Source organism: Pyrus communis, chromosome 10, assembly GCF_963583255.1.
Source record: "Pyrus communis chromosome 10, drPyrComm1.1, whole genome shotgun sequence".
Lineage (NCBI taxonomy): Eukaryota > Viridiplantae > Streptophyta > Magnoliopsida > Rosales > Rosaceae > Pyrus > Pyrus communis.
Genome location: NC_084812.1, coordinates 23,511,848 through 23,525,758, shown reverse-complemented (window position 1 = coordinate 23,525,758; position 13,911 = coordinate 23,511,848). Strand labels below are relative to the sequence as shown.

At 38.6% G+C, this 13,911-nt stretch overlaps 2 pseudogenes; one reads left to right on the top strand and one right to left on the bottom strand.

Moving 5' to 3' along the window:
- LOC137748025 (uncharacterized) overlaps nt 1-13,911 on the bottom strand; it is a 34,818-nt pseudogene that overhangs the window by 9,648 nt on the left and 11,259 nt on the right.
- Nucleotides 1,984-7,801, top strand: LOC137746830 (G-type lectin S-receptor-like serine/threonine-protein kinase At4g03230; annotated as a pseudogene).

The following is a 13,911-nucleotide window of genomic DNA, read 5'->3' as shown; positions in this document are numbered from 1 at the left end:
CCTTATTACTATAAATAAAGGCACAAAGACTGAGGAATTAACACACAATTCTTCAAGTCTATTCTCCAATTTCTTTTTCTTCCCTTTGCCGCACCAAGCTAGGAATAAAAAACTATAACGAAACAGAGTGGTGCAAGTCCTTACCAAGGTCGGGAGTGCGATGTTCACCAGAAAAATCGCTGGAGATACGAGGAACAGTGGCAGCAGCCACCGTCGCGAGAGTGACCTAGGTGTCCTAAGTGTTTATGGTTGAAGATTGTGGTGGTTCTACGGTTTGAGAACTTGCCAGCGCGGCAAGTTGGTGATGACCTCGGTGGTTGCAGAAGAAGAAGGGATGTGAGGGATAATTGAGGGAGAGATGGGAGAGTTCGAGTAGAGTGGCTGAAAGAGAAGGAGCGAGAAGGTGGAGGAGAGGACATGCGGAAGAGAATGAGCGGAGAGCTTGGCACGGGTGTGGGCTCCACGGGCCAGAAAATTATTAAAATATTAAATAAATCCCCCAAATAATAATATAATAATTATAAAAAATATATAAAATAATAAACAATAATTTTTACAAAAATATTATTCCAATTCGTAATTTTGTAAAACCTCCATCATAACTTCAATTTCGACTTCACTTGCGCTCCTACACGTTCGTACTGTCGAGTACTTCGAGAATACGATAAAATAGTAGCTTATACACATCATGAAAAGATGATCAACAAAAGTCAACAATATCACCTCAAGGAGTATTTTTATCAATTCACTTCTTTAGAATTAATAAAGTTGTAAAATTATAAACGGTTTCTCCATTTGCCATTTAATGCATAGAAAAGAAAGCATGCACAATTGCATGCAACCCACAAAGTCAAGACCTTCTTTCAACTTTGCTTGTGGCAGTGATCATGTCTTCTCTTGAACGAAGACTTCCTCGCCCCAACCAAAAGCATTCACATGGTTTTCAATTGTTGTGTTTGGCTCATACATTTGTGAGTAATTAGGAGTCATACAAATTGTTGCGATTCTCATTTTTATGAGAGTCTACAAAAGCACGACGACCTGGACTTTGCGGCTACTTTTTTTTATTTTTGGTACTATAATTTGCATTTGCTACTTTTCAATCATTGAACTCAGTTTATATAATATTAAACTATAGCCATTTAGCAATATGAATGTGATCTTTCACCACAGGGAAAAGTCCGGATTTAATTAAAGAAAAGTTTGTCCCACGAAACAACAAAATTCAAAAGCCAATCAGATGCTTTCCATATCTAAAACAGTTTCCACCGACACGTTTTAACAAGAGTTTCATACAATCCCTCATACAAACTTATCAGTTGTTATCGAACTTTAAATAACATAATTTTCTCGTTACAAGTTTGATTTGGGTTTTGTTTGCATTCACATGTTCATAATGAAGAGTACAATTCAAAATAGTAAGAAAAGAGACAAATTATGCACTGAGCTCAAACGTGCACGCAGGGTTTCACTTAACCTAACAAGGACATTTTTGTTTTACAAGTTCAAGAAATGAAATTACAAGAAATTAAAGATGGGTCGTCACACCACCGCGTTTAGAGTCAGATATAATTAACTTTATGAGTTTTTGCTTTTGCCTTTTGGATTGTACATAGCTTAGCTCTATATTCTCTCCATATTAGTAGTTGAAGAAGAGGATATGACGAAGCAATTTACAGAATAATTTAGAGGGAACGAGAGAAAGTTCCACATTGGGCCAACTACTCTTCAACCATCCAACATTGAGTGATTGCTGCAGGATTAACATTTTCTGCTCTGGCCGGTATGTAAATTCATTATTCTCTACGATATTTGTTAATTAAGTTGCCAATCTGATGTTAATCTGTTTTAGTAAAATGGCTTATGGGACAAAAAGTTGCAGTCTGAGAGAGTTTATTTGCATGCTGGTAATATATTACGTACTTCTTGCTAAATGCTGATGGAAAAGATCACGACACGATCTTGGTAGCAGTAGCCTCCTTAATGATGTTTCTCAGAGGGAGGTTAACAACATCAAATTACGTCATTGCACGGTTTGCGAATCGCATGCTGTTTTCCATCTTCGTTTCGTATGCAGTAGCAGTCTTGTTGTGCTCATCTCACCCATTTTGCTGTGCTTGAGATACAATAACACACGACACTCCAATTACCGACGATGTTGAATCAGAAACTCTTGTTTCATCTGGAGGAAGATTTGAACTCGGATTCTTTAGCCCTTCACCTCAAGGGACTCAGAGATATGTTGGCATATGGTATCACCAACTGAGTCCGAGGACAGTGGTATGGGTTGCCAACAGAGAAAACCCAGTCCTCAACTCCACGAGTACCGGATTTCTTGCACTCCAAGATGGTAACCTCCATGTGTTGGATACTGCCGGAAAAAGTTACTGGTCAACGGAGGTTGAAACATTCAATTCTTTAACGCAGACTGCGACGCTCATGGATTCCGGAACCTTGTTCTAAGCAGTACTGGCGATGATAAGTTGGCAGTGAATTTTCTGTGGCAGAGCTTTCAAAGTCCAACCGATACATTCATTCCTGGGATGGAAATTGATAAAAGCTTGGAGTTGACTTCGTGGAGAGGCGAAGATGACCCAGCAAGCGGGAAATTCATCTTCAAACAAGATCAAGTTGGAGTGAACCAGTATGGCATCTCAAAATCAAAATCGATTCTGTACTTGAGAAGCGGAGAACGGGCAAGTGATACATTTTTCAGCTCCGATCAAATTCTTCCTGCTGTTATTTACTTACTATCAAATTTTAGCAAGAAATATGTTGTTGGAAATTCCCCCAAGATTTTCAGTTCTCCGAGTCCAAACTCCACTTATAGAAACATAGGAATTCCTCCACGATCAGAATACAATTATACAAGGTTGGTGATTAGTATTACTGCAGAGATACAGTTTCTGATGTGGATTGATTCCACAAAGCAGTGGAATTTGTATTGGTCGGCGCCAAGAGATAACTGCGGTGTTTTGATGCTTGCGGCAACTTTGGCAGCTGCAATGATAATAATATTCCGTTTCTGCGCAAATGTTTGCCTGGTTTCAAACCCCAGTATCTACAACAGTGGAATTCTGGAGACTTTTCAAGTGGATGCACAAGAGAGTCTCCAGAATGCTACAAACACTGTAGTTGGATTATCTTTCCTTGGCCCAAGATGATATCCGGCCCATGATGATAGACTAAAAGTTTGATCCATGCAAATGCTAGAAACTTCTTGCATGGATATGTCGGTGGATCACTAGCTAGACAGATCTAGCTATTGTACAATTGTGAGGTTGTCATGCAAAGCCCATGTTAGTGGGCTGATTGTAGAAAAGCCTAGAACAATGCTAGGATGAAATAAGTCCATTCCATCGACTTAGAAAGTCAGGTTTGGCAAGTCCATAAATTTGTAATGGAGTAATGCAAGTAAGCAACCAATCAAGCAAGCAAGCAACCAAGTGAGATTGAGAAGAAAGAGTAGTCTTGTAAGAGTGTGAGTGGTCTAGAGTTTGTCTCTAGAAAGTGAGTGAGTGTCATAGCTCTTTAAGAGTGTCTTTGATAGTTTGTGTTGTAATATTTTGTTTGTGTAATACAAGTAATTTGTTTACTTGTATTGTCTCTCCAACACTTGTGTTAAAGTTGTGTACTCTAAGTTTTTCCCAAGAATTGGTATCAGAGCGGTACAATTAGGGACTGTCTCTATTGAAGCTTTTGAGAATAGTGAGAAGTTTAGTACTTCGCAAGATTATTGGTTAATCTTGTTCGGCGCTCTGCTGACAGGATGGGATATCTTCAAGTTGTTGGAGGAATCAAGAAGTTGAACAACAAAAATTACAACACGTGGGCGACGTGTATGGGGTCTTACCTACAAGGCCAAGATCTTTGGGATGTCGCTGGCGGTAATAAAGGTACACAGCCAGAAGAAGACACTAGCGGCGCTTTGAGGAAGTGGAAGATCAAGGCAGGTAAGGCCATGTTTGCCTTAAAAACTACAGTTGAAGATGACATGTTGGAGCACATATGGAAGGCCAAGACATCGAAAGAAGCGGGGGGCACCTTTGCCGCACTCTTTTCAAAGAGGAACTATACAAGATTGCAGCTTCTCGAGAATGAGCTATTATCAGTGGCCCAAAAGGAAATGACGATTGCACAACATTTCCACAAGGTAAAGTCTATTTGCCATGAAATTTTTGAATTAGATCCTAATGCTGCCATTGTAGAATCCAGGATAAAAAGAATAATTATCCAAGGATTGAGACCCGAATATCGAGGCTTCGTTGCCACTATACAAGGATGGCCGACCCAACAATCACTTGTTGAGTTTGAGAATTTGCTTGCCGATCAAGAAACTTTGGCAAAGCAAATGGGAGGGGTCTCGTCAAAAGGTGAGGAGGAAGTGCTCTACACCAAAAGTAAAGGCAGCTTTAAGCAGCATATTGGTGGAGGATCTAAAACAAATGGTGATAAGGCGAAAGGTTCTGGCCAGGGGGAACTCTGAAGTATCACGGCAACCGTGGTCAGTCCTAGAATAATAAAAGATTTGAGGGCAAGTGCTACAATTGTGGAAAGAAAGGCCATATGGCGAAGGATTGCTGGTCCAAAAGGTCTATAGAAAGTAACATCGCCAACTCAAAGAAGAAAAGTGAAGATGATTGGGACATCGTTGTGTCTCTAGCCCTGGAGGAAGAATGGGACGCTGAAGCATCCGTTGCTGTGGAGAAGCAAGAGTCAGCTCTCACAACAATAAGTCCAGAGTCGATTGACTACCAGAATGATTGGATCGTGGATTCAGGCTGCTCAAACCATATGACAGGTGATGAGAAAAAGTTAGAAAGTTTGACTGAGTACAAATGAGGCCACTTAGTGGTGACGGCTAACGACTCGAGGCTACCGATTGCTCACATTGGTAAGACAGTAATTGAGCCCCGATACAACACTAATCATGTGCAGCTTCAAGATGTCTACCATGTTCTAGGTATGAAGAAAAATCTACTTTCAGTGCTTCAACTGACATTATTGGGAAATTATGTCTTGTTTGGTCCATGAAATGTAAAGGTGTATCGACACCTCAAGATCTTAGGGACGCCAACAATGGAAGGACGGCGACTGCAGTCAGTCTATGTAATGTCAGCAGAAACTGCATACGTAGACAAAACAAGGAAGAATGAGACAGCAGATTTATGGCACATAAGATTAGGCCACGTTAGCTATCACAAGCTAAGTGTGATGATGATGAAGTCAATGCTTAAGGGGCTACCTCAGCTTGACATGAGAACATACACGGTTTGTGTAGGATGCCAATATGGTAAAGCACATTAACTACCATACGAAGAGTCAAAGTTTAAAGCAAAAGAGCCTTTGGAGTTGGTTCATTCCGATGTGTTCGGGCCTGTCAGGCAACCATCGATAAGTGGGATGCGGTACATGGTGACGTTCATTGATGACTTCTCCAGGTATGTGTGGGTTTTCTTTATGAAAGAAAAATTTGAAACATTTTCAAAATTTAAAGAGTTTAAGAAGACAATTGAAGGAGAAGTGGGAAAGAAGATTCGTTGTATACGCACGGATAATGGAGGAGAATATACCTCGAATGAGTTTTCCCAGTATTTACGAGAATGTAGAATACGTCACCAGTTCACCTGTGCCAATACACCACAACATAATGGTGTAGTGGAAAGAAAGAATCGACATCTTGCAGAGATATGTTGAAGTATGCTCCATGCCAAGAATGTACTAGGAAGGTTTTGGGCTGAAGCAATGAGAACTACAGCTCATGTGATCAACAGGCTTCCTCAACCCATGTTAGAATTTGTCTCATCCTTTGAGAAACTGTGGGATATGAAACCTACAGTTAGTTACTTTCGAGTCTTTGGTTGTGTGTGCTACGTATTTGTTCCAAGTCATTTACGCAGCAAGTTTGGCAAAAAGGCAGTCCGATGTATCTTTATGGGATACGACAGCCAAAGAAAAAGGTGGAAATGTTGTGATCTTACGAATGAAAAGTGTTACACATCAAGAGATATGGTGTTTGATGAAGCATCTTCTTGGTGGTCCTCAGAAAATGAGGCGTTGCCTGATTCGAGAGAGATTGAAGATAAGCTATAACAAAAGATGGGGGAGCAAACTGTTCGAATCCAGTCGAGACCAGATGAGTCTGGGGATTCACTTGATGGTGATCGTGTTGAGCAAGCAGCCAAAACCCTTGGCAAGCTGGCGTTTATTAACAACCAGAAGAAGATATACCTAGTGAAGTGGAAGTATCAACTCCACAATTATAACTAAGGAGGTCAACAAGAATCAGGAAGCAAAATCCTAAATACGCCAACGCAGCTATAGAAGAAGAAACAGTTGAACCTGAGTGGCTTAAAGTTGGGAGAAGAGGTCACTGCAGTAGAGCTAAATCAAGCTTGGAATCTAGTGCCAAAGCAAAGAGATGTGAAACCCATATCATGCAAATGAGTGTTCAAGAAGAAGCTTCGTTGCCAACTCAGCATGGAGAAAAGAATGAGCTGGTGTTGAGGGGGAGTGTTGAAGATCAACACCAGCCCAATTGGTGTTTGTGTTGAAGTGTAATCTTTCCTTGGCCCAAGATGATATCTGGCCCATGATGATAGGCTAAAAGTTTGATCCATGCAAATGCTAGAAACTTCTTGCATGGATATGTTGATGGATCACTAGCTAGAAACATCTAGCTATTGTACAATTGTGAGGTTGTTATGCAAAGCCCATGTCAGTGGGCTGATTGTAGAAAAGCCTAGAACAATGCTAGGATGAAATAAGTCCATTCCACCGACTTAGAAAGTCGGCTTGGCAAGTCCATAAATATGTAATGGAGTAATGCAAGCAAGCAACCAATCAAGTAACCAATCAAACAAGCAAGCAACCAAGTGAGAGTGAGAAGAAAGAGTAGTCTTGTAAGAGTGTGAGTGGTCTAGAGTTTGTCTCTAGAAAGTGAGTGAGTGTCATAGCTTCTTAAGAGTGTCCTTGATAGTTTGTGTTATAATATTTTGTTTGTGTAATACAAGTAATTTGTTTACTTGTATTGTCTCTCCAACGCTTGTGTTAAAGTTGTGTACTCTAAATTTTTCCCAACAAACAATACTAGACGCTACATATAATTTCTCAAATGCAAACAAGCTTGGACAAGGGGGATACGGGCCCGTTTACAAGGTAATTAAACAGTTTACCATTTCTTAGCACTCTTATCACCTAATATAGCAACACTTGTTTGTCAATAATGTTTATCTGTTGTGGTTACTTGTAAATTTATATGTATAAGGATTTTGTTGCCAGTGAATTTTTCTCGGAGGCCAAGAAATTGTGGTGAAAAGGCTATCTAGGGTTTTAGGACAAGGTTGCAGGAATTTAGGAATGAGGTGGTGCTGATTGCCAAACTTCAACACCGAAACCTTGTTCGACTTAAGGGCTATTGCATGAAAGGAGAAGAAAAGATCTTACTCTATGAGTACATGCCTAACAAAAGTTTAGACTTCTTTATATTTGGTTCTTTCCTACACCTCTTTTGATTAGCTTTTACTGCATGATATATGGTTTCTTGATTGAGGAAAATGGAAATTCTGCAAGATCATACAAAAAGCATGTTTCTCAACAAGGAGATGTGTTTTAGCATCATTTTGGGAATCACTCGATGACTTCTTTATCTTCATCAAGATTCCAGATTGAGGATCATTCATAGAGATTTGAAAACCAACAACATTTCGGTTTGGCGAGGATTGTTGGAGGCAAGGAAACTCAGACAAACACAAACACTGTAGTTGGATTATCATTTTGTTTAAATTTGGTACGTCCCTAATACACTTTGTATTTAATTTTTACTACAAGAACCAGGATTATCATTTTTTGTCACTTAATTAGTAGTTAATATATATATAAAAGTATGAAACTAGAAAAGAAAAAAAAAAAGAATATGGGTGTATAATCAATACTTGTACGTTGAATTTAAATCAAAATATTAGGTTACTTTTTGAGTTGTACGTAAATAAACTAGAATTGAACGTATATATGTGTATATGCTGTGCATGTAAAGTACGTGTCTTTACAAACTATAGGCTGGGATAAAATGATACTTGATTAGGAAAAATTACGCAAGAGACCTTTTAGCGAAATTTTTGTGTTCCCATATAATATCTCCGCGTCGCATATATATCACCCATATGAGTGTGTATCCTCGTGTATTTGACTTGTATTTGTATATGATACGGCGAAAAAATGGAGTATTCATGCTCACTAGACCAAGACAAAAGAACATGTCAGTTCTCAGCTCTGGGTGTACCACAAAGTAGGGGTAGCTTGTTGTAGGATTTATCTTATGGGATAAATAAATATCAAAGGATATTCTACTTACATGAGGATATTATGAAATCAGGAGATATTCATATTAGAATATACTTGGGATTTTCATGAGCTTTTAAGTCTTTGTACACTCTTCCCAACCACTGTACAAGGAGGCTTTGGGGAAGAGAGAACAAAATAAACACAAGTTTTTCCACAGTTCAAATATTCTAGTTAGGTCTTTAGAGCTATCGCTTTCAACTCTAGGTTTTGGGAGCCGAAAACCAAGGGGCAACTTGACATACAGTAGCCAACTCGATGACTTGTGACTAGACATGCACGGATGGTCAAAGCAGTTGTTCGTGTTTGTAGGAGCGTGTTGAGATTCAAGCTTCCGCATAAAGGTACACACGTCATTTCGAATTTATTTATAGTCTTCCAACAGTTGTATCAGAGCCACTCACATACTCCTCGCATTAAAGCATGAGAGATATATATATGCCATGAATGCTTGTCTTTAAAATTTTCGTTTTTGCCATGCTTATTTTTTCTGGGTTACGTTCTTTACATTCATATGAGATTGTTTAAAATTTGGTAAAGAAAAATCAAGTGGTTAGATAGATAATTGAAACCCTAGTTTCGTAATAACATGAAAAACGAATTTTTCCAAGGTTTTTGAGACTTTTTTTTTTTCATGCGGTTAGAGTTGTTTTTGGAATTCGCCAAAGAAGACTTAATTGTAGATGATAATTTGATCTTTCTAATGACATAAAATACGCATAAAATAGATGCATATTCACTAAGTTATGGCCTCTGTAAACAGGCATTGCGAGAGTGAAAAATCTAGAAATTTCAGTTTTTTTTTTGGAAAAAGATGATGAGCAATGGTTCATCTCTTCCACTCTCAGCCTAAGCAAGTACGAGTACAATGCTAGGCTTTTCATGGATGTTAGCTACACTATTGGATTCATCTCAAGGAGTTCAATCCAACGGAGGTCAAAAGAATAGCATCAGATCGCCAGAAGGCGGCGCATGTGTGTGTGTCACACGCCACCCACAGCGAGTGGATACGAACAATATTAAATTAATTATTAAAAAAATTTAATTAATTTTGCACCGTCGCTTTGGGTGGCGCGTGGGCTGTGTTTTTGGGACACGACATGCGAGTGAATCATTGTGGTTCACTAACCTACGTAAGTGTATATTTAGGTTTGGTATCAGAGACGTTTTTAATTTAAAACGTTCTTAATTAACCTTTAAAAAATATCCAACACATGCCAAGATTTTAGAAAAATCAAAAAGAGATAATGTCGATCAAATTTGCTCATGTTGATTGAGCATTTTAAATTAGAAAGGAATAGTCTTTAGGAGAATAATTAAAAAGGATTACCTAATTAATAAAAAATAATGAAATTAGACTGGGGTTCACTAATGGTCACCTTTTATTCGATGTGGTGTCTGGGAAAATCATTAAGGAGACACTTTGGGTGTCAAAGAGGTTCGGTTTTTAAAAGCTTCGCGCTGCCACCCCTCCCGGATTTGACTTGGCCGCACTTACGAAGGCCCACATGTCGAGCCATTGTCTAAAAACCCTAATCATTGTGCACTCAATTGGATGTTGCATGAAAAATGGATAAGCTTAAAACATAATAATGTTTAAATAAGATTTATTTTGCAAAATAATTAGAAAATATGATCTTGACTCTTAGAATTGAATGGTAATTACGAGTGACTTAGCAGATTTTTCAATTTCAACATAGGAGAAAAGGTGAAATATTTTCTAATGAGTTTTTGAAATAAATAAATGTAAGATGTGTAATTAATAATGTCAAAATTATTTCACCCTTGTACAAAGAAATGGCTGCCAAAAATGTTGTTGCTGATTTGACCAAAGGAGAAAAGCTGGTTGGAACCAACTATGATATTTGGCATAGGAAGATCCAATATCTTCTTAATGAACAAGAGCTCTTGGAGCATTTGGAGGCTTCGGTGGATGAGCATGATCTTAAGAGAGATGGAACCATTGCAGCTCAACATACGACTAGAGTAATGTCTTATGAATCTTGGTTCAAGAAAGATCGAAGTGCGTGATTTACTATGTTAAGCAGCATGTATGATGATCTTATTGGTGAGTATGAAGGGTATTTGACCACCAAGGAGATGTGGTACCAGCTAAAATTTGCTTTTGGTGGAACCTCAACTACTAGGCTGAGAAGTCTAGTGTTGAAGTTTGAGGTTTACATGATGGATCCTAAGCACTTTGTATTTAAACATCTTAGGAAGATGTCTAACATGATATGAGATTTGAAAGCTGCTGGGAGTATCATCACCGATGAACAACAATTCCAAGCTAAAAATTAGGTCCCTTCCATACTTGTGCGATGCCCTTAAACAAATCATGATGCACAATGATCAAATTAAAAACTTTCAAGACATCTCGCGTTATGTTGAACTGGAAGGTAAGCACCGAGTGGCGACCTAGAGTACTGCCCTTTTAACTCAAGGTGAGTCCAAAAAGGATAACCAATTCAAAGGAAAAGGTAAAACCAAGTCTGAGAAAAAGGATGCAAAGCTTGCTCCTAATTCTAATTAGATCAAGGCCCACAGAGGTAAACGTAACAAGAAAGATGAATCCAAGTCAACATGCTTTAACTGTAAAAAAAAGGGACACTTCTTTCGTAATTGCATTAGGCCAAATAGAAAGGTAATCCTTAACCCTAAATCTGTCATTGCTTCTGTATGTTCGCATATACATGTTGCTCACGCGTCTGACAATTGGATTGTAGACATAAGAGCAAACAAACATATGACGCAAGATAAAATGGGGTTTGAAAATTATCAACGCTTTCCAGCAAAGTCACAATGGGTGTACGTGGGTGAACGAAGTCGTACAAAAGCTTTGTGAGTTGGTTCGTATCGACTTCAACTAATCACTGGGTGTCAACTGCTTCTGCATGGTGTCTTGCACGCCTCTAGAATGCAATTTAATTTATTTTCAATTACTGCACTTTTATATGAAGGATATTGTTTTTACTTAAGCCCGTGTAGACTTGTGATCTATTTGGATCAAGTTGAAATTGGATATGGTTCAATAAAGAATGATTTTATTTGTTGGATTTGATTGATTCTTGTTCTTCTACTTCTTTAGTAACTATTATTAAACATGTTAACTATGAAACATGGCATGCTAGACTAGGGCATATAGGGCAAGATAGAATGACAAGGTTGTTAGAAAAGGCATGTTGGGGTCACTCACTAATGTTAATCTGCCTATATGTGAGCCTTGTTTAGCTGGCAAAGCAGTTAGAAAACCTTTTGGAAAGGCTGTTCGAGCTACTCAACCGTTAGAGTTAATTCACTCTGACATCTGTGGACCAATGAATGTGAAGGCCCATAATGACGCCTTTTATTTTCTGACTTTGATTGACGATTACACGTGATATGGTTATGTGTACTTGATCGCTCATCGCTATGAAGCTTTAGATTGTTTCAAATACTTCGTAGCTGAGGTTGAGAATAAAAAAGGGAAGACTATAAAAGCTCTTCGCACTAATTGTGGATGCGAGTATTGGTTTGACTAATTCAAAGTTTTTTTGTGAAAGTAAGGGGATACACACACAACTTTATGTTCATTACATGCCATAACAAAATGGTGTTGTTGAAAAGAGAAACAGAACTTTATTAGACACGGTCAGGTCTATGATGGTGTAGGCAAATCTCCCCATATCTTTCTGGGTTGATGCATTATTGACTGTGACATATATAATTAACCGTGTGCCTTCAAAGATGGTTCCTTCAACCCCATATGAACTTTGGAATGATGTAAAACCTAATCTGGGTAATTTTTGTCCTTAGGGTTGTGCTGGATTTGTTCATAATCAATCATATAAGTTTGGAAAGTTGGGTCCTAGAACAAATAGACATATCTTTATAAGATATTATGAAAACCCGAAAGGTTATGTGATGTATGGTGAACATCTAGATGGAAGAAGAACCGAGATTGATTCACATGATGTGGAATTCATAGAGAATGACTTCTCAAAACTTGGTGATACTGTCAAAAACCTTGATCTCCATGAGTTGGAGAAAGATGAAGAACTCGTAACATCTTCAAGCGAAGAAAGGGAATTAATTTCCAATCTGATGGTCGCTTAATATGATGTGGGAGTACACAACCCAGTGGGAGTAATGTATCTATAAACACTCAAGAGAATACGCCCAATGATGGGAACGTACCCTTTGAAATTCAAGGTCACACAGTTTGAAGAAGCAAGAGATGCCACATTCCCACATGTCATTTTGAGGTTAATGGGGAGACCTGCATTTTCATATCTTTAGTGGAAGACGAACCTTCTTCTTATAAAGAAGCATTGTCTTCAAAATCCAAAGAAAAGTGGATAATTGCAATGGAGGAAGAGATGAGCTCCATGGACAAAAATATTGTTTGGGAGTTAGTTGACCTTCCGTCTGGGCGTAAAACTATTGGAAAAAAATGGGTTTTAAAAATCAAACGCAAGGTGGATGGTTCAATTGGCAAATATAAGGCACGCCTTGTGGCGAAATGATACACTTAGCAATTAAGTGTAGACTATGAAGAGATATTCTCCCCTGTGGTGAGGTTTGCCTATTTTCACCTCATTTTAGCTATTGTTGCTCAACTAGATTTGTAACTTTACCAAATGGATGTTAAGACAACATTTCTCAATGGAGAACTAGACGAGGAGATATACATGGATCAACTTCTAGGCTTCGAGGACAAGAGGCCAAGAGTTTGCCGCCTAAAACGTTCCATATATGGCCTCAAGCAAGTGTCTAGACAGTGGAACATTAGATTCCATAATTCAATCACTTCATTTGGTTTTGAGATGATTGAGGAAGACCACTATGTGTATCTTAAGAAATCTGGGAAAAGTATTCTTATACTTTCTCTGTATGTTGATGACATCTTAATAGCGGGAAATGACCAAACCTCTATAGAAACAACGAAAGCATGGTTGTCATCCCATTCTGAGATGACAGATATGTGTGAAGCACATTATGTTCTTGGAGTTAAGATCACGAGAGATCGCTCAAAGAAATTTCTAAGTTTGTCTCAAGAGACTTACATTAAGAAGGTACTTGAACGATTTAAGATGGAGAACTCCAAACCCATAGACACTCCTCTGGAAAGAGGCGCGATATTGTCCTTAGAACAGTGTCTAAAGACTAAGAAAGAGAAAGAACAAATGGCAAACTTCCCCTATGCCTTTGTAGTAGGAAGTCTGATGTACGTGATGTTTTGCAAACGTTCGGACATTTGCCATGCCGTGGGCATGGTAAGCTGGTATCAAAGTAATCCTAGACAAGCTCACTGGTAAGCCTTCAAGAAGATTATGAGATACCTTCAAGGAACAAAAGATTTAGCCCTATGTTACCATGAAGGGGATCTGAAGTTGAGAGGATATGGTGATGCAGATTGGGCAAGCGCAAGTCCACCTTAGGCTATGCTTTTGTCCTTGGAGGTGGAATTGTTTCTTGGTGTAGCAAGAAACAAACTTGTATTGCTCTGTCCATAATGAAGTCAGAATATGTTGCCCTTGGATCAGTTGTTCAAGAAGTTATTTGGCTAAAAAGGTTTATATAACAGATGGA